General features: G+C 40.9%; 1 long non-coding RNA gene across 1 annotated transcript; it reads left to right on the top strand.

The window, feature by feature from the left end:
* The first annotated feature begins 18,134 nt into the window (after positions 1-18,134).
* On the top strand, positions 18,135-22,921 carry LOC145441034 (uncharacterized). Its single transcript, XR_013915702.1, has 2 exons — positions 18,135-22,564; positions 22,751-22,921. It is a non-coding gene; the product is annotated as an uncharacterized LOC145441034 (long non-coding RNA).
* The last annotated feature ends 1,366 nt before the right edge of the window (positions 22,922-24,287 follow it).

The raw sequence follows: 24,287 nt of genomic DNA, 5'->3' as shown, positions 1-24,287 counted from the left end.
GCATGGCCTACTGGTTCACCAGCTAAATAAAGAAATTAAAGGCAAGGCAAGGCCTTGCATATGATGCTAAATCGATCAAATTTATTTAATCACATCCATTCATCCTCAGCAGTGCATGTTAATGGCTTTTCAGAATAGAATTTTAGTCAGGTTGAATCAATATCCAGTTAAAATTGTATTTAAATCACATTTTCTAAATTTTAAATCACAATCGTCAACTATCTCATATTAAATAGAAATACTGGTTTGAAAACGGGATATCTTTTACCACTCCCCCTAGTTGAGTATGAGTATATCTATCAGAGGTTGGGAGCAGCAGAGTACTTCTACTCAAAGTAGTACTAAAGTACTCAAGTAGGTATCTGTAATGATGTATCTATAATGTAATGTATTGATATAAAATGAAATAATTCATAACTGGTATAGACAGAGTGAACCAGTTGAAATCTTTGTATCCTGATGATTGCTCTATCCATAAATTGTCATTATGTTAATTTTGGAGTTCTACATTAACTTACAATATTTCCTTTCTCTATTCAGAATGACAGCACCGAAAAAAGTGTCTTTTGTCGATTCGCCTTTCAGAAGCCCACTAACTCCAAGTTTCCTGGTGAGCTCATTGCAGGGTATTATAAGGGTCACACACTCACAGCTTTATTTTCAAGATGTTCTTTTCATTGTAATATAGCCTACTTATGGTCATCACAAGAAGGCTCATACTTATTATTGGCTTCTCTTTTCATAAAAAGGACTAATTAATATTCTCAATACTCAGTGGCCAGATACCATACAATAATTAATAATCAGGCTCACTGATCAGTGATCAGCCATGCTTGCATTCTCGGAATATTTCATTCTGAGAGAGCCTATTTGTGCCAGAAAAAAACATTTCTTGTTACGTTGTGGTCATAGTAATTGATATGTGAGGGTGTATTTCAATTCATTCAGCTCATTTGGGTTACGTAAATACAGTTCATTTGTGTAAGTGCATTAATATGTATTAGGGTTGTTCAAAAATTAATTTTTTTCCATATTCCGGGGATTCACTGAACAAATTGTTAGGTGGTCTAAAAAATGCTGCATACCAAATGTGGCTCGCCCTCAGCGGTGCATGTTAATGGCTTTTCGAAATGGAAGTTAAGACAGGTTGAATCAGGCGAAGATACTGCAGTTGAATGTTTTATATTTGCAAATATAGCATTGACGGTGGATAATTCCAGAATTATGATTGAAAAACTCTAATAACTTAGCTTCTACGTGTTGGAACTGCGTTAAATTTGTTTTGCATCGTTCTTACACACAACTCAACAATTTAATGGGTTTGACAGTAAAATTTGAATTTTTTTTACAATATTTTTGGAAATAAATTCAAAAGTTTCAATTGGCAGCTGCGTTGGCTCCTACTGGTTGGAACTTGAGCCAAATTTGGTGTGCAATGTTTTTAGGCAACCTAACAATTTTAGCCGTCAATCCCCGTAAAGTTAATCCTTATTCTAACTCTAATGCAAGCTAAAATAGTGCGTATTCCCATGACCTTAACTCAATACAACCCCTCACCTAACCGTAAGCCATGCCCATTGCCCACGCCTCACCTAGTCTTACCACTAACCTTACGGAATCCTGTTCTAATTTGATCTAATCCTAAATTGTTTGTTACTCAGATGATTGTCATTGGCATTAGTCGCTGAAATGAGTTGTCACTCAAATGGTTATTGCATTGATATTTTTAACCCATCAGAGCTTGAATTTTATTTGTAGATTATTGAAACTCAATGTCCTCTAATTCACCGAATAATTTTTCATTCAATTGATTGGAATGTTGTCCACTGCGTGCGTAGTAAATCAATCTAAAGCAGTTTAGTCATCATTGAATTGTGATTCCTTTGCCCTAGATCACCTTATGTTATTGCTCGGTACGGAGTGTACGACGTACAGTAGCCTACAGTCTGTAGTAATCCTTTTGTGGCACATTTCGCCATGATACATTAGCAACGAAAATGAAAAGCATCCTGCAGTCGATGACAAGGAACTGTTGGGTATGCATATCTTTTCACTACTTGTCAATCTACTTAGCTGTATTGGCTTTTTCTAATTACTGATTGTTTACTGCTCCAAGAAAAGCCTTTGGCCTATAGCCTATTAGTTAACATTCTACAGCGCTAGTTGGCAAGTGGTACCCAACTATAATGGTGGGAGCCTGTCATACTGATTGCAAATTAGAATTTTGTCTACCATCGTTGTTGTCAACTTTCTGTGTGAATGATTCATCAAAGGTCAATGATGCTAGTAGGAAGCGACACAGATATTGTCATTTCCTGAATACATATTCACCCAGCTAAAATAATGACTAATGAGGAAGTCTCATCTAATTAGGGCGTTAGAATTATAGACCAATTAGAATTCGACTAACTGACTAAGGGCTGGTCGTTTTGGTATCATGCACACATGTCTAATGATTTCTATCTTTAAATATACTGTATCAGTAAAATTTTCTGTTCAGGCATTGAGGCGAAAGAAGAAAAGGAAAGCGTCTGCCCTTGATAAAGATGATGACTCTATGAGTGTTTGCAGCTTGGACGTGGAAAACTGGACAAAGGTATGATCAAAGGTTATCAGGAATAGGACTTAGTGGAAAAGTTAACCCGCCTCGCATAATCATTGGACCAAAATTTTGTACTTTGTTGTACCTTGGATAATAGAAGGTCGTTGTGACTTCATAATTCTGGACACAAATGTTCCGGTACAGAATTGGTCGTCAGCAGCAAGACACAATTTTTTTGCGCATTTCCACTTGCAATACTTCGCCTAGTAGTTTTGCATTCTGAGTACTTCCACTTATTGTTCAACAGTTTTTAAAGCCAAATATAACTTTATGATGTTGAAGTTATGTTGAGTGGAAACAAGTTTGTGGATTTGATCTTTCAATACTACAGTGGCAATGTTGCCTGGTAGGCTCTCGTGATCTTATTGAATAGTTTAGATGTTAAACTTAATCGCGGAGATGGTCTGGGACAAAGTAGGCTACTACTTTTACTCTGGCGTTTTTGTCTTTAAACTTGCTTACATTTCCCCTGCAAGCGCTTTTGCACCAAAATATGTATCAAATCATTCCTTGTTTTCAAAATTTCGTCACTGAGGTCATTATATCGTCGCAGTGGAATCAAAGTGACTTATGTCCATTTTACAAATTTTGAGAAAATTGACTTTCCGTAAAGTTTTCAACTTCTTTCAGCCATATTTTGAGCCTGATTAACTTTGAATTATTGAAACAAACATAACCATGGCCAAGATATGGTCGCAAAGAATGGAAAAAATTTCAGAAACTTCAGTTTTTTCAAGTTTTAAAAATGTACCTTCAAAATTTGAAAACTGGACATGAGTCTCTTTGATTCCACTGCGACGGTATCAAGTGTATGGGCAAAATCGTCATAGCCATTAATTGAACATATTCATTACGCTATTAACTATTTTATGTTTGCCATGTTATTGTATCTAGCTATCTAGTAAATTGTATATTACCATCAGAAATGAAACTCGGGGATGCGCCATCTGAAACTACATTTTTATCTACTTGAGTACTTCACAAGCCTTACTTGAAATAGTCTTAGCGTGCGTTGAATAAAAGCTACTCAAGCAATACTTCTGGAGAATCAGTGAATACATTCATTACTTCCGTGGGTCTGTGGTAGTCCGATGGAATTTGACTATATTTGATTGAGACGTGCTTTGTATCTGCGACTGTTTCGTTATTGGGTTGGTGATTTCCTCAGTTATGAGCGCAGCTTTACAATCTCACTGCAATGTCTGGAGTGTATGTACTAACTATTGATTGGATATCGAAATCCTACATCCGGTAGAAGGCGCTCGCAATTCGACACGATTTCATTGTAGCTTTCAAGTCGATAGTTGAAACGAAATTTATGCTTCTTGCGCATACTATTTCCGTGGTCATTGTCCATAATGTCCATCTTCAACTTCATTTTATTGGGTCGTCATCAATTTATATAGATATATTTTTGCACTGAGTTCATTAATTTCTGATTATACTATTTGTATTGACTCTACTTTCTGCTGATGCATTACCAGAGAAGATTGCAAAAATGCATACAGCCTGTTATGTATTTCCGTTCCTAGTTTGATTGCTGATATATGGGTTAGGTATCTTGTGATTTATTGTTATTGCGAGGGAATCCGTGTATGATAGTGAAACTGGTTGTTTTTGGTTTGAAATGAATTGCACATGACGTAACACCACTGCGAGTTATAGTAGCCTACTGCCCTTTTTTAACAATGCGTGTAATCCTACGCCGGCAGTCTTCGAGTTCTCGCGAGGTCGACTCATGGAAATCGTGAGGTACAAATCTGATCGCGGCATTACGTCATTCTCTTAACCGTGTGCCTGAAATAGATCTCGGCTATCTCGTTCCAAAGCGATTATCTGGGAAAGTTTTTAGGCGATGATTTTGCTTTGGTGCCGCTACGAAGAAAAAGTTCCTTATAAGGAATTTTCGCTGTGCTGCCGAGGATGTAAGACAACAGCCGGCGGTTAATAGTATATGATTTGGTGCGACTCAACCAGCGTTAATAGACATGACGCGCAACGTTTATAATTGTTGTGAAAACGGCTCGAAAAATCGCGGCTTTTGATCGCGTCTTAACGTTGCATGCTGTTTATTTTCGGCTCTGTCAGCATACACGGTGGGAAAAAATAATTGGTACATATCTGGCTTGGTTAACTGTAATCGCGTTGGATTTATCGTTTCAGTCGAGTCGGGGCACACAATAATTTAGTTCAGTACTCAAGTGTGGTTTATTAATAATTTGAACAATCCGAAACATCGCAACATCAGGATAAAATGAAAAGATGGTAGCTGAAACTTGCAGTGCTATTTCTCAACAAACCCCCAACCTGGCCTAAAACATGTAAATATGAGGCATGTACTGTGCAGCGAAACATGCACGAGTGAAAGTAACCGAAGATAGCATAAGCGATGGAAATGAAAAGCCATGTGTAGGTATCTAGGCAGACGAAATTGATATGCCTGATCGTGGAGCCGCAATCTCGAGCGCGGATTGGCATTCATTTAGTATAATCTGCATATGTTTTGACCTGAATACGGACCAGGACACACTCGATGACTAATGAGAATGTACGTGAATGTGAAAAACTGATTTGCGATCGATTACTATTCGCTATTACAACAGACGAGAGCATGGTTCCAAGATTACCATTTCGTTGTAGATTAGGGGTGGCCAACTTTTTTGCTATTCTCGGCCGCATTTCGATAACTTATGAATCGGACGACCTCATTCCAGTGCATAGTCGTAATGAACAACTGGACGCCAAATACCCATGTTAAACTGTCAATGTTCAATTGTCCATTTCTGGTGAACTCGGACTAAACGACGTTTTCATAGCGTCTCACTTTACCCACCGAAATCGCTATATAGTGGTCACATTATGAATAGTTAATAGGATTGGCTATGGTCGCGCAATGCGCGAAAATTGTTCTGATTCACGAATGAATTTCTTCATAAATATTAGTAGTTTCACATATTACTATCAAATAACCCATGTGATCAGATTCACCGGTAGAGTTGATGGAGGGAGTGTTTTCGAAAATATAGGGCAAGTTATTGATGATGATGCTTGATGCATCTTCGGGTCGGCCAATCGTTATTTGTCACTTTGTTACATGCTGCTATTTCTTGAGCTCCCATCAGGATTGCCGGTATAGCGGAAATATTTTGGTATCTCTCGAACGTACCAGAAACAAACTTCTTTCGTGAGGAGCACACGATTCCAAGTTACTATTTCTATATGGGGGCGCATCATTTCCTCCACTGTTCGAGTCTGTACTGTGGGGCTCCGATAGCAAAGGGCGGTACTATATTGAAATTGAAATATGAAGACGCTCCCAAAAATTCGGGAGCCAATTTGTAAATTAAATTTTCATGTCTACGGCCGCAGGTTGGCCACCCCTGTTGTAGATCCATAGTTGCATAAAGATCATCCAACTCAACTGCTTTCATGCATTTTGCGAGCATGCGCTGCGGGTGAAAAATAGTAGTATTGGTTTACGTGCGTCAAAGCCATCGTCTGGTGTCTGGAACGTTCCGTTGAACTTTCTCCCACGAAAATGCGTCAGTGACTTCTGGTCGCCTCTGAGATTCACGGCGCTTCAAATGCTCGTTATTTTCTAGCTATACTTCGAACAATCGAATGATATTTTATATTATCTTCCTAGGAATTTATTCGGTAAACCTTAATTTTATACGCGCGTGAGATGTGGTTTACTAGATATTAATCTTCACGTACGCGACCATTTCTTCCATAAGTTGACATTTGACAAACGATGTTGACATTCTGACGTAGAATTATTATCTGCACCCCATCACCGTTGTGATTAGGGTTGCATTTAAAACAAATAATTGTTTAAAACACTTCGTTTAGAACATGTTGTAAAACTATGCCTTAATAGTGTAAAAACTTTTCAAAAACATGTTGTATGAGCCTATGGACATTACACAATAACCACCTAGCCTATGTATACGAAATGGGACGGTTGGAACCCTCAAAATAGTCGGTTAAACAGCTATAGTACGTAGACATTTCGTCAAAGGAGCTATATTCACCCTATATTTTCAATGTCAATTTGTAAATGTCAATCCACTATGGCGTCACAATTGGATATTCGTGACGTCATGGCTTGGAAAAAGAAAGCATGTTGTATGTAGACGAAGGCCTTGTTCTAAATATGTTTGTTTTAAATTGAGTTTTGTTTTAAATACAACCCTAGTTGCGAGGGAATGTCCACTGTCACTGTTCAGTGTTCACTGTTTGTGGCGGTGCTGCGCATCCGCAGAGTCCAAATACCGTTTGGTTGAAATTTCAATTGCAAGAAAATTTGATCACCTCGCTGTCATCGTTTCTGGGAAGCGATGTAGAATGGTCTGGATCCCGCGGATCTACTAACCCTAGGAACAGTAACGCTAATCTCCAAGCCTTCGCGTAACTCCAAGTTTTCGCCGAGTCATAAAAACAAAATGAACCACAATACACATCTACCACATTACTATTGATGCACACAATAAACTGTGCATGAACAGAGAGTTGAAATAACAAAACCATCAAAATATAATTTTCACACTAAGCCAAACATTATAATGAATATTTGTTTCAAGTCTGTGCGACCTCTGCGGTCCCTTTCAGATAACGGTTCAGAAATTGTGGACCGCCGTCGCTGGGTTCGTCATAAATTGTAACAAGTTCATTTAGTTACCGCTTGATTTGAATTGCCTCAAGATTGTGGCGCACAAGGCCATAGATGGCGATAAGCGCCGCTCAAATCTCCAATAGTAATAATATTAATAAATGTTCAGAAATGCGGGCTTCACCTCGGAAAGTGTCATCGGATTGCTCGGTCGGATTGCAAAGCGTGATATCAATTGCTTAATGACAAATGAGCTTATAAAAATTGGCGACAGAATTGTCAGTTATGAATGACGGGGTTTCGACTTCGAACCACAACCTCCCACACGACGTACCACCACAGCGATCACAATTCGACTTCTGACCGGGGCTGTTACCTGTAAACCATGGTAGCCAAGACCGACGTGTCTTAACAAATCATACGTACGAGCTGAGTGTGTCTTTAGAACTCTGCAGAGCCCCTAGTGGCCGTGGAACATCTGTCAAGAAGCACTGGATTAGACAATTACGACGATACAACCACATATTCAGTTATGACGCGTGACTACAAACAAAGTAAATGTTGATTTCCCCGTGTCCAGCCTGAACGCGAAAATAGTGAAATACCTGCAACGTTGAATACGATTCTGATACAACGGTAGCCTACGACATGAAAAGATTAATTGATACGACTCTAATCGAGTCGTGATTATTATTCAAGTACCGAAATCACGCCCGTCCTGCTGAGAATTATTTTATCGACGAGCGTTATCTTTGCGCTCAAGTACTATTGTTTCACTGTACAGAGAACGCAGTCTCTATAGTTTCGCCGTGGGAACCTTGAAACCGCGATTCGCACTTGGGATTTTCACACCATCTACAAAGCATGTGTCGCACACGGTTGCGCAATATGCGTGCTCTAACGGATTGCATTTGTATCCAGTTGTATGCGAAATTCTTGTGAATTAAGTGGGACTTTTGAGTTGAGTTATAGTGATAGTAGTATAAATGCTGCAAAACCAAACGTTCGGAATTTCGTATGTGTCACGTGGTGATGAACCTCGACTTGTCGATTTTGCCAAATCAATTCATAGTACTCCCTGTCAATTACATTTTCTCAATATACGTTCATCAAATTGAGTAGCATAAACCTGGTCGCCGAAATACATTTTTCTGCCTTCTTGATGTGTAGCTCCGTTTTCTATTTCGATTTTTGTAGCTTGTTTCATGTTGCGTTTGCTACGTATTCGTGTCGTTCTAAAGTTGTCTTGATATAATGGCGGTAACTTTGGATACCGGCACGCCCAACGCTCTTCCACTGGAATAAACGCCGTTCTAAACTTGCTTTTAAACACTTCATTCAAGTACTGCATCACTACCACGTGCCAGTTAGGCAGTTATTCATTTATTAATATCTGTTGGGCAATCGTGATGAAGTCCGAGCGCGACTCCAATCCGATTCGACAAGCGAAAATGATGCTTCCTCCATTTCCATCACCGGGATCCGGTTTCAACATAATGGAATGACGTCACGTTGTCTCTTATGCCTGCATTTGCATTGCATATATTGTTTGCTTATCATGACGCGTTAACCCTGAGATGTTGATACTTATAAAGTGAGGAAATTCAGTTTTGGGAATAAATAATTCACGTAGGCTATTCTACATCGGCGTCATCCGGAGTCACGCAAATAGCAGTTAAATTTCACTGAAGCACTCAAGTAAAGGTAATGATATCATGTAGAAACACTACACCTGGTTACTAGCACCGAACAAGTTATCATTGAAATCTCGTGCATATATTTTTTTTACCTTACAAACGCTCATGCTGCTGTAAATATAGCGTTTAATAATGGGGTGCCTATGTCTTGGGCATGGATACAAATCAAGTTCACAAAAGTAGGAACCTTTTTCTAAATTTGTTACAAAGAAACAATTAGTCAACAATCCACGACGCAGAACACTAATTACTTGACTATTGACGAGGCTTGTAACCGATTAGGAAATTGAATTATTACTTCAAACAGTACTCGATGCCGCCACTCCTAACCAACCCTGTATCGGATGTTGCCTTCAAACCGTAAGCCGTTATCTTCGAGTGGGGAGTATTTGATAGTTTTGCATGGCGTACTTCCGTAGCCTACCGCTTATCGAGCGTCTTGAAGAGGGATTCCGTACGAAATGATAATGCCGATGACGGGCGAATTGGAAATTCGCGTCACGCGCCGATATCATTCCTACTTGTTCCGAATTGTGTAATCGGGAAGTCCTTTTACAGCGGGGAATATCCGGGAAATATCATCTTTCATGTCCCAAGACGCCGACTACAACGTCGATTAATAGTGAGTCATGAATTTATGAAACAACAGGTTACAGGAAAATGCTAATAATTTGAATCAATCATCTCCACCCTGCCGTAATGCTACTGCTACCACACTGATATGGCGTTGGTTGGCGTGGGCAATGTATTTTACGGTGGTAAAACCTGTCTTAGAAATTTGTGCGGCCTTAATCAAGGAAGGTTAAAGTCCCAATTCGTTATTATATGTTATTGTCATATTCTATACGATATGCAAAACAGTACGTCTGAATACACACATGCGACTTCGGTAGTCAATACTTGAAATGTTTCGCTAATGACTCCATCTTTAGTTGCCTGGTACCAAGAAGAGACAGGTAGTAACAGCTGTAGTTTGTTTGTCATCACACGATTATTTTACTACGCATGGAAAATGAATTGTAGCGAATTTATAATTGATTCCGACTTGTCTTCAACTCGTTTGCACAATCACACTCAAGACAAGATTGTAAGTTTGCTGTAACCAATTGGTATTTATTTAGGCATTATGACGTAATAGCGTTTGCTTGTAGTTAGCCTGCAGCGAGCGAAAATTTACTGTTGATAGTGTAGCCTTAAAATGCTTACATTAGAAAGTGCAAGGTTTATTTCACTATGCTCAAATCGCCCCTAATATCAATATTATGAATGCGGTAGTGAAATTTACCTCTCAAGTATCTTCGTCCGGCGATGTTACAGAATTTGTCGGCAGGTCCGTCCGAATCGGGCCTGCCCGGGCATGTTGGTCAGATTCGGGCCTGTCAGGGTGTGTTCGTTTGCCTCTGGTAGCTGTGATTTTGTGTTCATCGTTAAGACACTGTCATTATTTATTAATGGTTATGGGGATGTAAGGAGATCGTTTGATATATCTGTAGAATATAAATGTTCGGGGTGTGCCTTTATGTCGAGAGTGTGCAGTGTCCGTATTGATCACCGAATAGTAAGTAGCCTTACATTTCTGCAAAACGACTTGTTGCCAGTTTTTCCTTGCGCTTTATAGTTTTATAATGTGTATCTGTATTCTGTATACCTATATGAATCGGACATCCGGGAATGATCTGAGATCGGGAATTATTTGAGATTTCGGAAGAACGCTTATTGAGGCATTTTATTGGGGGGCGATGATCGGCGTTGAGCTTGAAAAGGGGGCGATGAGTTGAAAAAGGTTACCACTGGGCTAGACCGAGACGCTTGGAAAACGATTCTTCAAGCTTTCCGAGGAGGTAGTTTTCCAGCAAATATCGTGTCTCTAGCTCACCCCATTAGTCGCTGAAAAGTGTTGCCACGTATCATGTGCAGCTCGTAGTTCAAATAACAATAAAGTTGATGATCATGATATTTGTTTGGTATTTGTATTTCTTTAATAAAATATTATTCATTTTGTGGTAATGGTAACTATGCCCGTAGTCCATAGAACAGCGTTGCATTGACGCAAAGTTTTAAAAATGTGGTGGTTAAACTGTGTGGTCATTTTATCTCGATATTGAATTCATGCGACCCGTGGCCTCTGCTAAATTTATAAAGTGGCCCTAGACCCGTTTTGAGTTGGCGACCCCTGGCGTAGTCGGTCCGCGTGAGCACGAGCAATTCAGCACGCGACACTTTAGCATGTGAGTCACAATTCGTGTTAGAGTCAGCGTAAGAGCGAGGCTTCATTTTGGGGTTATGAAGTCACCTGCTGCAGTGTCGCACGGTCATTGATCAACTGCCGTTTTTCATTGTGTCGCGCTGTGGACGCGGTTGGACGGCATATTGCGTTTTAGAGGGGATTGTATCATCTCGACAAGTAAATGTAGTGGCAGCGGAATTGGTAATTTCTATATCTTGCATCAGCCATGGCGTTTGATACTTGTCCGTTGTAAAAGAGCCGTTGCACCCCGTTGTATAACGCGACCCCGTCGGGGAATTGGAACTTCATTACCGTTTAATTGCATCGTGGCGAGCTGGAAAGGTTACAATTCGCAATAGCAGAAAGTCATCTTGCGGTGAGGGTAGCGTCTTGAACTGTGTAAGATAACACTATATTAACGCAGCAACGCGAAGTAGGATTATATTATTCAACAACTCATCGGGTGAGTGTTTGGTGGCACGATCTGCAAGCGTCTCGTGTGATTAATAGATAGAAAGAAAGTAGAAATGGATACGACGTTCGCTCTGACCCGTTGAGATGCTCAAAGATTCCCTGGAATATTGGCTATACCACCACCTCAATTACCCATAGTTATTGAATACATTGTAATTATCGATCATTGTTTTCATCGAGCTTGAACAAATGAGTTATTTTGAAAAGCTTATTTTGCGATGTATTTTAATTTGACTGATTCTAACCTTGTTACTGTCCGGAATTATGGAGTGCTTTTTAAAATATTAGACTCTTGCGGAATGTTAATTTGTATGCAATTATCAAATGAATTCATATAATGGCGGTATTACACGTCACGTTCACAGTGATTAGATGTCTCCCGGCGGCTAGCGCGCGGTACCTACCGAATTACAATGCTGCTACTAACGTTTTGCGTACTTCTAGCTTTTTCCGGGTAATCAAAATAGGTTATTTTGTATTTGCACTGTTATGTTTTTTTTCTGTAGTTGTTTTTGATTTGCATGCCAACTAAAATTACGGATAACCCGGACCAAAATTCGCGGCAACGCATGTAAATAAATCCCGATAATTCGGACACGGGCTCGCAAGTCTTATCGTTAGGTTATGGCACAAGTTAATGCTTTCTTGGTTTCAACACGAGATGAGTAATAGCCTAGGCCATGAGGGACTATAGGACTGCAATCTCTATAGTGAAACAATGTCGATATAATAATGAACATATTAAAGGCACATAATGAAAAATAATGAACAATTTAAAAACGTAATGATCAAACATTATGATGCTATTGAATATTAGGATCATAATGAAATGAAATGAAAGGCATCCCGCCAGACTTCTAAGGATCACGACGAGGTGGGGACGCATTCTGCACCGCTTCAACAGTCATTATCACGATCCTAAACCTGTAATATTCATTAGCATCATAATATTCGTTCATTAGTTTCCTTCTGGTCAATATTTTCAAACTGTACGATACGTATTTTTGCAAATTCTGGACGCAGTGCACGATTTCAGTCGGAATCGGCGAGAAACGAATGCTCGCCAGGAAAGTGGTGTGCTTCGATTGTATTTCTACTTGGGCGACGTTGCGTTGCAATGGCGAGCTATCTTCAATATTGACGCCAAAGCTGCCGCCAATACTGCCACCAAAGCTTTCTTCAATATTTTTGATACCAATACGAGCATAAGCACCGAACAGACTGTGATCGGGACAACATGAAATAAACAATGATACTAATTCGGATTACGAAGTAAATTCTATGAAATAATGTCAAGTTACAATGGTTTTAGACTTAGAGGCCTTAACTGGCCGGATTTCTGTTCGAGGAAATATGTTTAGGAACCATAACACTATAACAGCTTGCATATCGTTGCATATATCACACTGAAACAAGTTTTTCGGTACCATCTAGGATTTTAATTTTTGTAATTAATATTAGAAGGAAGTACTTCTCACACAGCGCAATCGGTTATCGTCAGTGCGTTGGACATCGCGAAGTTGATACAGTTGTGTAATATTGTGGCGTTACCGTCGCTTTAATTGTTTACTATTAGATTAGGCAATCGGCGGTTTAAATATCACGTTGGTCGTCGATGTTGACGTGAAGCACACACTTAGACTGTCTATTTTCTGAAAAGCGGCGTAAAGATATCATGCTGATGCTGGCGATGCCGATTCTTCACAGTTCAGTGTTCAGTGTTTTCAGTCCATGCGCTATGTCCGACATTGGGATTAACAAAATCGTTGCAGGGTCAAGGTCATTCTATGCCTTGCCGTGGCTCGCCATTGAGCAAACTTCATGAATAATTGAGATGAGAGTTATTCGGACATTGTCCGTTTGTTTTCAACTTGCGGCGAGTGGCCTCGCATGCAGTCAGCTTTCCCTCCATACAGGCTACCGACTAGAAATTGGACTGCGGTAGTTGATGCGGTGTTGGACCGCCTGTTGGACCGTCTGCGTTTCTTTGTGACTGAGGGACTAGCGTGATGTTTGCTCTTAGTTATGTATTCCTTTTTATTAGTCTGCGACTCTACCTAGACAAGCTTAACTATCCATGAAAACTGAACTGTAATGTCAAAAATCGCAGTTGGTTTGATTGGAACAAGTTAGTCACGGATCGCAGACTGATCTAGACCGGTCAATACTAATTGAAAATATGTAAGACTCCGGTAGGTGCGCTCGCTCTGCCGATATTGTTGGATATGTAGCGTTTAATTAAATGGGAACTATACTAAGCTTCGATACGATGGTGGCCGTATGGAACGCATGGGAATGAGCTGTGAGTTAACACGACAAATGTTTACCCAGAAATTTCAAGTTACGGTGTACTGTCGCATTGTTCAACATGTAACAGGACTGTTTTCTTCTTGGTTCTTCTCAGTTTTTGCATCAATTCGATTCTATGAAGATTTACACTATACGCAATACGGATACGTTACACCGTACATACGTTATCCAACGATCTCTAAGACCTAAATATGCAGTAGTGAGGTACATTAAAATCCGGAACTCCGGCTCCGGCCGTGGCATGTTCGTCTGGGAATTACTGCATTGTTATGAGAATGCATGCTCCGTGATGTGAGCGTCGTGATGTCGATTACTTTCGGGAAGCTGCTTGCAGCTCTGACGCTCGGTTTAGCATTCCGAGAAGGTTCGTGATGTTACTCTGCGGTGCGATCACATATTAATGTATTATGATGTGCTTCCGTTATGCCATCACACCGTGGTTCTATCTCGCTTATTTGGTACTAGGTTTTACACTGGAATCGACAGGTTAGTGCGAGAGTGTAGAAGGAAGAGTCAAGAAAGTTGGTTGTTGCTGTACTGAAATGAAATTGACTGAGATTTCACGCTCAAGTTGGATAAGGTATTGGGACCTGTAGGAAAAAAAGCTCATCCCCGAGGGCCTAGGATGTTGTTAAGGTGGCTTGTTCGTGAGTTTTTAGTCCGAAGCCAGAGATATGTGCACTGCTATACCAGAGGTTATGCCAAGTGTGACATTTACTTCATGAAACAACAGCCCTTCTAAAACGGAATGATATCAATACTGATCAAGACTGACTTATATAGGCCTATTCAACCAACCAACCAATTTGTGTCTCAATTTCTCGGAGTTACTGTCGGATCAAGCAGCCGCCTCCAACCATAAATCTCGTACCATGTTCGTTGAATAAAATGCTCAATGCCAGTAGGATAAGCTTATTGTGTTGTTTTCACTGCCGGCAGTGTGACAGTGTTTTGTTACCCGAAGCTGAACTCTGCAGTCTGCATGTATCAGGCACTCATGCCTCTATGATAGCTGCGCAGGAAATGATCGAGAAGCCGCCCATCCGGGAGCGAACTAGACGACAATGAATTTTCATACATTCCCTGTGAGAACGACCCGTTTTCAGAGGTTCGCGTCCGACAAGTATTTCCATAAGGCGGACATTGTTACGTTTCTTTTGTATTTTCATCCGTCACTTAGTCTACTATAACGCTATAAGCTCGAGAATACTTTTAATTTTTACAGTTATGAAGTCAGGATGGTTTCCATTGTAACAATACCGCTTCGGTCTACGACAGCCCGATTGGGTCATTTTCGCACTGTTATACTGGCTCTGTGTGCACTCCCTAGTCGTTATATTATATTATCATTATGCATATCATTAACACGTTCCAGCGATCTTGTAGGGTTAATATCGTGAATACTTATCATAGGGCAAGTTTTTGCAACTTTTGCAACTTTTTTTTACAGCTTCCGGCAGCTTCCTAAATACTCGTAAGATATGTAAAATTCTGTTTTAAGCCCGTTGAAGGAATCTTATAGTGCAACTTTTTGCAACTTTTGTCCATTTTTTTCATGCAACTTTTTGCAAATTTTTGCAACTATTTCGATTTTTCATGAAAGTATTTTCGATTTTGGTGAAATACACGGCCAAATTCGACTGAAACACCGTAAATTAGCACCGAAATAACGCTTCCACGGGTATTTCGGGAGCTGAGCTGGAAAATTGCCTTTTTTTATAGTCAACCGAGCAAAATGGGGTCAAAATGCAACTTCTGCAACTTTTGTTAAAATTAAAAAAATAAATGCAACTTTCTCAGGTTTTTAGTGCAACAAAAACTTGCCCTACTTATCACGCAAGGTTTTTTAACGAATATTAGCAGGGAAAACTGCGCTTTCAAAAGTAACCATCTTCGATCGTCCACTAAACGTATGCAACGTGTCGACATAATATACTTTGAGAAAATACATGAGTACTTTTCAAATCTCCTTTTCTATTTCCAGTTGGAGTAGTTTTGACATGTCTTAGAAACCGCCCTTGTAATTGAGTAGAAAGTCGCGACTTTACTTCTAGTACTGCCTCTTGAGTGCCAACGATGTCTAATTTTACCGCTTCCGATAGTCACTTGGACATAAGGTGAATTCCAACCTGAACCTCACAGTAAACATACGGGAGGAGGGTTTTGCGTGGACGCACATCATATTGTTCCATTGACTCGCACCGGTTTGCGATTTTTGCCAGTTGTTGCACGCCAAGCACGCCTTATGCAAGCAAAAATGATGTCATTCCGGAATGGGGGCGCAGCGCGCGTTAAAGCGTCGTTTTATTTGCGAATAAATATTGGTCACGTGCCGCAAATGGACTCTGGTATTTGCGGGTGCGCGATAAACGTCCCACGTCCAGGAACTTGTTTGTTCCACAGCGTACGTATACTATCACGTAATTGTTACAGATTTTAGAAAATAACCGCGACCTCGCACAGCATCGCTAATATAAATTATGGTCGGTGTCGTAAAATTGTCGGAAAACAATTTGCGTCCGCGCGCGATAAACGAATTATTCGGTGACTCGCCGCGATTTGTAGCCGGCTGCGTTCGATTTCGGAAGTCTTCGTTTTCGCGTGTCCTCGATTGATTGTGTTGCAACAACCGCGGTGACACAAAGCGTCACCGCCAGCGCATCGCTTTGCGTTCGTACATCCCCGTGTTGGTCAATGTCTTATAATATCATGCTGCCTGATATAATCTCCGATTTCATGTTTGCGATTATGCGGTGATTAATTTTTGTTATTTTCATCACCCGGCGGATCGATTAATTCAGTTTTGAATGTGGACTATCGAAAAGCAGGATGTTATAACTGTTTAAAGAATGTAACTCTTATGACGTCAGTATAGTACGTACTAGGTTTTGTCCAGGTTTTGGCAATGATGGTACAAATCGCGCTAACTGTAAATGTATGAAGTACCAAATTGTTGGCCGAGACGGCTTTTGAGTCTGTGCTCACGCCATTGACCTACTCACTCAGTAGCCGTCGTTACTGCACCGCTTGCTACGCATCCTGACGAGGTCAATCATCTTGCAGCTGTCAAGTATTTTGCTGCAATTTTCGCCACAATACAGCAACAATAGCGGTTATCGTAATCCCCTTCATTCAGTGCATTCGTCTTCTATTTTGACGCATCTTAATGCTACCGCGGTCGGACATGGCGGCGTTGTGAACAGCCTCAATTTCAAACTTGTACGTTATAGTTGCTGCTGGACGATGCGGGCGCGTACATGTTTTAAAATTTGAGTCACGTTTGAGCGTGATCACATGACATATGTCATAGATTCGTCATACATTGTTTTCGGTTGGCTTGCGTCGAGTTCGAAATCGTAGACAACGTGCAGTAGCGTTGCGCTTGATGTGACTCAGTAAAATCGGTAATGTACGATGTGGCAAGTTGGTGGTTTTCTAACAAATTTCCATCGTTTGTCAACGCAGAGAGATTCTGTCACGATATGACGGATTCAGTAGAATGAGCTTTGAGTACAAATGGTCAGTGATACTGTCTGTCAAACTTGAGCAAAGAGCAATCGACTGCCTTTTCACAAACGATCATAACTAGGGCTGGGCAAAATCGAGTACCAGAGTGATTCGATTCTGAATCACGTATTACGCTTCGAGTCGAGTAATCGAGTATCACGTATTATGACGTCACAACCGAATGTACTATGTCAAAGTTCAAATACGTCCATTTTAGGCCACCACAAAGAACATTATGCCTGTTATCCGTCCCATTAAAGATACCTTGGTATTTTTTCGACCATACCGATGTCGTTGCACTTCTTGACAATGTTGTGGGGTGACCATGAATTCAGAGATGTGTGAATTCCAGTAACGTTCGTAGCTTTGTACTATGTTCCGTATGCTGCGACACAGCCAATCAAGGTTTCGAAGCTTCCTCAGTGGAAAATAGTATCAAAACTGTAATCATCGTTAGCATATAAACATCCAGTGGCGAGGAGCGTAACATTTTAGTACTCGAAAAGATCGTCTTTTACTACTCGACTCGAATCATTAAAATAAATAGTCGATTCAGATTCGAGTACTCGAATCATTGTGCCCAGCCCTAATCATAACACACATTTCCACACGGGGTTTTAGACTCGTTGAAGACATTTGGCACAATTAAATAGTATATTCATATTGAAATGAACCCGAATATTTTCGGCTGACACTCGTCATTTGGCACACATTTTTTCACTGATACATGTTAACCGTGTGCGGCATTGTCGAGTAGACTCGCTTCCATATCTGCTCGAAAGGTGAGAGAGCATAACCCGTGGCGCTGATCTATGCCTACACCGAATACAGGCCGTCTCTACTCATGCGAGAGAGACGACCTCAATTAAATCGTCTCTCGATCGCATAGCCTCCAGGCTTCCGCACCTCACTCGTGAGCAGGGCGCCGTCGCGTTAGCACGACCCCGAAGCGCGGTGCTGGATGTTCGCATGTGTAACAGGAAGGACGTAGCTGCGGTGAAAAGTTAACCATTGCGAATATATAATAGGGGATAACGCAGCGGTGATTCATATTACATCGATGTTGAGTTGTTGTAGGTAGCGGCTTTGTGCAGTTACTGGTTACTGGTTAGTGGCAGGACACATGCTTGAACTGCGTTTGTCAGTAGAGAGTCAGATATTTTGTGTTTTGCGACATGATCTGGAAATGTATATAAATTTTTCAGCGGTTACGCATATAGGGGTAACCGACATCATGCCGACAAGCCGTAGTTATCACGTACATGACCTGTAACTATAGCTCTTTGAACGTTAATTCTTGGTAATATACAATTAGTGTTGTCGCCGTAACGCTGTATTTGAATAAGCTGCTAGTTTCAAGACGAGTCGTCTATATGTAAATTAATGTGGCGTACGTTTTCAGACAGCATAACTTGTCTATGTAGCAACGCAGAAGTAGGTGTTTATTGTTTTACCACTCGTTGATACTGTGTGGCGCGTTGTCGGATAGGTTATAAGGATGTTGAGTGAGGGTTCGCTTGTAAGTCATGCTGTAAAGGCGCCGTGCGGGTAACTTAAGTAACGAACTATTGATTGATTAGCTTAACTGGATGGCCATTATTTGCTATTTGCTAGATCTGCACACGCAGTTGACCTGTTCTGTTCAACATCAAAATAACTGTAGTCGTTAATGTGAACTCATTGATTATTATCCCATACATATTGTTTATTTCTTATCATCCTGCATTTTTTTTTATCTTATGCATTTCTATTCGACGTAGATTTTGGAGAGCTAGTTTCTGTTATATTGTAACCTACGTTGTAGTATCGTATAGTCACTTGCGGTTGGTTTGGCATCCGTTAACTGACACTTGCTGTTGGCATTTATCTGGCGCCTGCGTTTATTAACCTCCTCGGTATGTGTCATGGCAGTATGAAATTATATAGCCGGTTTCCGCCTATTGTACTGCTTTCATGTCTCGGCACCGGATGTCGCAGGAAAGACTCCTCTTGATATTGATGATCTGTCGCGAGATTCGGTGCGCAACTTTCGGATGTACGCCCGCTCCAGGGAGCTTGTATTGTTAGTTGATTTGATGTAACTTGTTAGACCGTAGACATGATTGCTGATGTTTGATATCCTGCGTAGATATGCTGGGAATATTCAATACGGTACTAAGAAATGATGGGCAGTGTCGGATATTTGCCGAGACACAGGTAGGATCCTAATATCCGATTAGATGGAACTCATAACGCAGCAGTGCAAACTAATTAGAAATTAACACACACACACGATTGTAGATAAAGCAAATCGCTGATCCGAATGTCAACAGCTGTGTCGCTGGAACGGCGATATTTTACAACCTCGGTGTTGTCAAGTGGCGAAGTACCCTGCAGTGTATTGTGTGAGACGGCTTTGCACTTCGCTGAACCGATATCCCGAGTTTAACGAGTCTGTGGGAATTATGTGTGAGACAGACGGCTCTGTGCGGTGTTGTCACCGAGTGAAGTTTTTATCGAACTTTTATGGTTTGTTTCCTGTTTCCTTTGCGTGAGTATTCCACTCTGATTCACACTACGTATGTGTGAGCAATCGGCGTTCGAGAATCTGAAACAGTGTCGTTCTCATGTTAAAGATGTCGTAAAAAATCTATTTGCGTTGGCGCTACTCCTTGTGCTTACGCGGGGTATTTTAAAAATGCAAAATATCCGAGTCCATTTTTAACAGTTTGGCGCATGAATTTGGGTGCAGGTTGGGGCGTCCGCATGTGTTTTCCCTCGCAATGCTCGTAGTAGTCCGTGATATTTGCATGGTTAGGTATTCTGACGTGAGATTGAGAAATGGTAGTTAATCCGCAGCCACAGGAATTTATTGTGGTAATTTTCGGCGCTGCCTGTAGAGTAGCCTACATGAAATAACACGCACCCTATGATTGCGACATCCTCTTTTCAGTCGGTGCCGAACGTTTTCTCGTAGTTGCTCTTGTGCAATTAGATAATCCTGCTAATTACACATTTTCTACCATATCGTCGATCGAACGTCCGACCACTTCTTGAACACGCACATGATACCGAGACGGCAAGATGTAATAACACCGTGATTGGTCTTGAATGCGAGATAATAGTCTGTATTGTGGCTCGAAACTCGAAACATGGTATAATAATCCGGCGGTAATGGTGCTTGGGGATTTTTCCACGATCTGAGTCCGCGGGTGCTTATTGCGATTTAGGAACGGAAACCTGCTTGTTAACGAATGCGAATACGTTGCAGGGGCTAAGCCGACTTTATTTACTTGGTCCACTGCCCTAATCGTTTGCTCCATGCTGAGTTGCCAAATACGTATGGCGATCAACTTCGCTCGCCAGTTGTCGGAATTTATCCCGCTGCGAAGATTAGGCGATCCGTGCTTATTGAAAATATTGGTGGAATTGTTCCATTAAACGTGGCGAGGGTCGTTACAGCAAAAACGTTACGTTAACATAAATACGGTACCGTCAACTACGGTACCGTCAACAAGTGTTGCGTAAGTGCGTATGCACTGCGATCGTGGCGGGGAAGTCTTGTTGCAAAATATGATTTCAACTCGATAATTTCCTTACTTGTTCTAAAGCGTTTTTTGCTGCTAACATGATCGTGGTATCTTGCTCTCACTTGTGTTTCGTGTGATATGAATCTTGGCGTAAGAAACCGTACGTGTTGCTAAACAAAATTCTTTCCGAATTATGATGATATCAGACGTAAAACAATTCCGAATTCTTCACATTGGCATAATGTGGCTATATGTAATATGTGTGATCTTCTAGGTCTAGCATTAAAAAGGAGAAGGCCACTGTTTCGTTAATTGGGTGCGTAAACGGTTTCGAAAATTTCGAAAATACTGGGTTTGATGACGAATGATGTGACAGTGTTGGAATGCCCACACCAATGACTTGGGCAAACTTCAGTTATTTCGTCACTGTCGCCTTATCTTCCTGATTCGTGGTTCAAAAGTCGCTAGGTAAGTAATATAACCATCACACTAAAGCCGCAGTAACGAATTGTCGCCGCATAAGTAAAGTGCACTTCAAAGGCTCTGTGGTAACAGGTACGACCTATGTTAAGTAAAAGGGAATGATGTACTGTACTTGATTTCACCTAAATCGAGGAAATGGCGCGATGTTCACCGCGTCTGCGCGTATCCTGACTGGCGTTGTGTTACATAATGACATATTTTGGACAGAATTGGTACATGATCCTTCATCCGCATTGTTATTGGTAGGTTATGTTACGTTCGTGAATCTGTTTTTGGTGGAGTATGTCTTTACACGGTTAACGAATTGAACGGACTGTTTCACCAATATCCCGATTTATTGGGGACATTCCTAATTCTCTTTTGGATTGTGTGGGTCTGCAACTTTATCTGATCGAATTATTAGGTGCTAGTACATTTTGTTCGGTTCATTCTTCACCCAACTGTATTTTCCGTAAGACGGTCGTCCCAAGCGGGTTCAAATTTCACTTCTGCAGTGCAACGGTTTCCGATCAAGGGCAATTGATCATGCAGTTAGCATATTGACATTTGACAATACCGTTTCAACACTTCCACTGATATTAACATCAGACGTGATCCTAGATTACTCCCCGTCGTATTCGTTGCAAATTGACTAGTGGTACCAAAGTATCCTATTATAGATAAATGACCTGCAATAGGTTAGTAGCTTAATTATCTATAATGCTATATCGAACTTGTTATAACCATAGTTTCCAGAAATGGTGGTGCTGGTAGTCTGCAAATCATTCGCTGTGAAGACTAAGGACGACAAGTGACTAGGATCGCGTCAACCCAACCGGTTTACGTTTGTGTAATGTGTAACTTGTGTGGAGAGGGCCGACATTAGAACCTCGCCGGTTCAGATGTATTTAGCGCGTGCGTCGAATTGTAGCTGGTTTAGGTCACCTTCCCAGTATCGTTTCTCCCGTCATTTCGATGTGACGAACTGGTGTAGCATCGTTTTTGGGTAGCCCGAAGCACCTTCCCGTGTTATTACCGGGTATAATTCCTCGTAACTGCTGCCATTAGAGTATTCACGAACCAACGCTGAGAAGATGTGGGACAATCACGTAATCAATCCGAATCCAGAAAGCGTTGCTCGATTTGCTGTTACGTAGCGCGATGGTTTTCTAATAAGTTTCGAAGCGTCGCATACCGCTTTCAAGTAGAATAATTTAGGCTGGTGTTTTGCCTTTATACTGTGTTTCTTGAAAATCGGATTTGTGTAGCAAAGATAACAGACAAGTCTATAACACTTTCAACTAGAGTCTACGACTCTTCAATTATAGATAACTAACCTACGTAGGTTAGTTATCTATACTTCAATATGTCGTGATTTCATACCGTGATAACTATTTATCAGAAACTTCCTAGTCTTTTCGTCCATTCCACTCTTTCACGACGTTGAATCACCGAGTAGGTTGCATACAATGTATAGCTACTTCATAATTTCTACTGTCTAGACATGCAAAATACCCATCACCACACAGCGACGACTCGTTATTGAGCACAATTTTTACTATACTGATACTAATTTTCCATGCCTTGCCCTGTAAACGCTTGCATGAATTGTGTAGTATCCACCGGTCCTCCGCTCTATGAAGGCGAGTAGTAAACTCGTGACATTATTCTGTGCAAGAATCATTTTTACTATCAGCGGAACAAATGCAGTACAACAAATGTCATATAGAATGTCCTATCCGTCTCGTTAGTATAGTAATTCAACTCCTTATCAAACTCATTCGAAGAGTACAAGGCATTGGGATCATCTATCTCCTTGGATTCGATCTAGCAGCATGTAGTTTAAGTAATATCATATTTAGTGCGTTGAGAGTCGTATTAACCGGCTTTGCAATTAATTATCAGTTTGCATGATTGATTTAAAGGTATTGATTTCATGATTGATTGCTTTATTGATCGTTCTGGTGTCCATACTGCACGGTCTCTCGCCGTTTATAAACTGGCGGATTTGTCACTATGTCTCGTGTGTGCGTTTCACGAGATTATTCCTTCGTAAGTCCCGATAACGAATCATATCACGTTTCATGATGCGCTAAGTTTCGTTGGCTGCCGTGCGAGGAACATTACTGCAATAGCGACTGTAGACTGCGTTGGTTTATGAAATAAGATAGCAGTTCGCATATATCAGGATAGCGCAATGTCTGTATAATGAATAAGTAATGTAACAGCGTACGGCGTAGCCAAGCCGTATCGTAGCAGGCATATGCAATACCAGGCACTGTGGCCCCAACCTCAACCACGTCATAATTTCGCCTTTTCTCCGCGTATCCTCCGTATTTGGTAATCATACATATCCCCATCGTTTTAGCATGAGACGAAAGCTTTGTACCTGTGATTTGTAACTCGCCATACTGAAGGCAATTGGGCTGCATCGTAACGGCAACAATCCATGTATTATCTCATTTGTGGTATCTTAGTGTTGGTGACGTAATTAGGTTTCCTTGTTTGTCGATCGGTTATCAATACTGGATTACTAAGCGCTGGACGCTGACGATATCGCGTTGTATAAAGTTTTATGGTCGCTAGTATATGATATTCATAAAATATCTGTAAACAGCATGAAGACCGGACAGCTTGGCGATATAGGACAGGATTTTTGTGAGCATTACTGTAACATCCAAGTCGGTTAAATATCCAAATTGTCAGTATTACATATTAGAACTGCGCAGTCCGTATCTTCAATGCAACGCCTGCTATGATGATAATATCAACGGAATTCATTGGACGGAGTAAGCGCTAGATATTGTCGATTTTGAAACGAGTGATTAATGCTCTCTTGAGTACCTGTCATGGAAAAGGAGTGAAAAAGATCTAGTTTGCAATGCAG

This window comes from Botryllus schlosseri, chromosome 6 (genome assembly GCF_051294905.1).
Source record: "Botryllus schlosseri isolate E-star chromosome 6, Bs_hap1, whole genome shotgun sequence".
Lineage (NCBI taxonomy): Eukaryota > Metazoa > Chordata > Ascidiacea > Stolidobranchia > Styelidae > Botryllus > Botryllus schlosseri.
This window is presented reverse-complemented; position numbering and strand designations above follow the sequence as displayed.